This window comes from Schistocerca piceifrons, chromosome 2 (assembly GCF_021461385.2).
Source record: "Schistocerca piceifrons isolate TAMUIC-IGC-003096 chromosome 2, iqSchPice1.1, whole genome shotgun sequence".
NCBI classification, from domain to species: domain Eukaryota; kingdom Metazoa; phylum Arthropoda; class Insecta; order Orthoptera; family Acrididae; genus Schistocerca; species Schistocerca piceifrons.
In genome coordinates this window covers 833,868,854-833,871,528 of record NC_060139.1, presented here as the reverse complement: position 1 = coordinate 833,871,528, position 2,675 = coordinate 833,868,854, and positions in this window count along the sequence as shown.

Below are 2,675 nucleotides of genomic sequence, written 5' to 3'. Positions count from 1 at the left end.
TTCAAGACACTATCCATTCCATTCAACTGCCCTTCCAAGTCCTTTGCTGTCTCTGACAGAATTACAATGTCATCGGCGAACCTCATAGTTTTTATTTCTTCTCCATGGATTTTAATACCTACTCCAAATTTTTCTTTTGTTTCCTTCACTGCTTGCTCAATATACAGATTGAATAACATTGGGGAGAGACTACAACCCTGTCTCACTCCCTTCCCAACCACTGCTTCCCTTTCGTGTCCCTCGACTCTTATACTGCCATCTGGTTTCTGTACAAATTGTAAATAGCCTTTCGCTCCCTGTACTTTACCCCTGCCACCTTCAGAATTTGAAAGAGCGTATTCCAGTCAACATTGTCAAAAGCTTTCTCTAAGTCTACAAATGCTAGAAACGTAGGTTTGCCTTTCCTTAGTCTAGCCTCTAAGATAAGTTGCAGGGTCAGTACCGCCTCACGCGTTCCAACACTTCTACGGAATCCAAACTGATCCTCCCCGAGGCTGGCCTCTACCAGTCCTTCCATTCATCTGTAAAGAATCCGCGTTAGTATTTTGCAGCCGTGAATTATTAAACTGATAGTTCGGTAATTTTCACATTTGTCAACACCTGCTTTCTTTGGGATTGGAATTATTATATTCTTCTTGAAGTCTGAGGGTATTTCGCCTGTTTCATACATCTTGCTCACCAGATGGTAGAGTTTCGTCAGGACTGGCTCTCCCAAGGCTGTCAGTAGTTCTAATGGAATGTTGTCTACTCCTGGGGCCTTGTTTCGACTCAGGTCTTTCAGTGCTCTGTCAAACTCTTCACGCAGTATTATAGCTCCCATTTCATCTTCATCAACATCCTCTTCCATTTCCATAATATTGTCCTCAAGAACATCGCCCTTGTACAGACCCTCTATATACTCTTTCCACCTTTTTGCTTTCCCTTCTTTGCTTAGAACTGGGTTTCCATCTGAGCTTTTGATATTCATACAAGTGGTTCTCTTTTCTATGAAGATCTCTTTAATTTTACTGTGGGCTGTATCTATCTTACCTCTAGTGAGATAAGCCTCTACATCCTCACATTTGTCCTCTAGCCATGCCTGCTTAGCCATTTTGCACTTCCTGTAGATCTCATGTTTGAGACATTTGTATTCCTTTTTGCCTGCTTCATTTACTGCATTTTTATATTTTCGCCTTTCATCAATTAAATTCAGTATTTCTTCTGTCACCCAAAGATTTCTACTAGCCCTCGTCTTTTTACCTACTTGATCCTCTGCTGCCTTCTCTACTTCATCCCTCAAAGCTACCCATTCTTCTTCTACTGTACTTCTTTCCTCCATTTCTGTCAATTGTTCCCTTATGCTCTCCCTGAAACTCTGTACAACCTCTGATTCTTTCAGTTTATCCAGGTCCCATCTCCTTAAATTCCCACCTTTTTGCAGTTTCTTCAGTTTTAATCTACAGGTCATAACCAATAGATTGTGGTCAGAGTCCACATCTGCCCCTGGAAATGTCTTACAATTTAAAACCTGGTTCCTAAATCTCTGTCTTACCATTATATAATCTTTTTGATACCTTTTAGTATCTCCAGGGTTCTTCCATGTATACAACCTTCTTTCATGATTCTTGAACCAAGTGTTAACTGTGATTAAGTTGTGCTCTGTGCAAAATTCTACCAGGTGCCTTCCTCTTTCATTTCTTAGGCCCAATCCATATTCACCTACTACGTTTCCTTCTCTCCGTTTTCCTACTGCCGAATTCCAGTCACCCATGACTATTAAATTTTCATCTCCCTTCACAATCCGAATAATTTCTTTTATTTCATCATACATTTCTTCAATTTCTTCGTCATCTGCAGAGCTAGTTGGCATATAAACTTGTACTACTGTAGTAGGCATGGGCTTCGTATCTATCTTGGACACAATAATGCGTTCACTATGCTGTTTGTAGCAGCTTACCCGCATTCCTATTTTCCTATTCATTATTAAACCTACTCCTGCATTACCCCTATTTGATTTTGTGTTTATAACCCTGTTGTCACCTGACCAGAAGTCTTGCTCCTCCTTCCACCGAACTTCACTAATTCCCACTATATCTAACTTTAACCTATCCATTTTCCTTCTTAAATTTTCTAACCTACCTGCCCGAGTAAGGGATCTGACATTCCACACTCCGATCCGTAGAATGCCAGTTTTCTTTTGCCTGATAACGACATCCTCTTGAGTAGTCCCTGCCCAGAGATCCGAATGGGGGACTATTTTACCTCCGGAATATTTTACCCAAGAGGACGCCATCATCATTTAACCATACAGTAAAGCTGCATGCCCTCGGGAAAAATTACGGCCGTAGTTTCCCCTTTCTTTCAGCCATTCGCAGTACCAGCACAGCAAGGCCGTTTTGGTTAGTGTTACAAGGCCAGATCAGTCAATCATCCAGACTGTTGCCCTTGCAACTACTGAAAAGGCTGCTGCCCCTCTTCAGGAACCACATGTTTGTCTGGCCTCTCAACAGATACTCCTCCGTTGTGGTTGCACCTACGGTACGGCTATCTGTATCGCTGAGGCACGCAAGCCTCCCCACCAACGGCAAGGTCCATGGTTCATGGGGATGGAGGGGGGGAGGAATAAAGGATGGAAAAGACCCACCATGGTTTAATAATGAAATTCAGCAGATGCTGAAGAAGCAGAGGCCGTTACA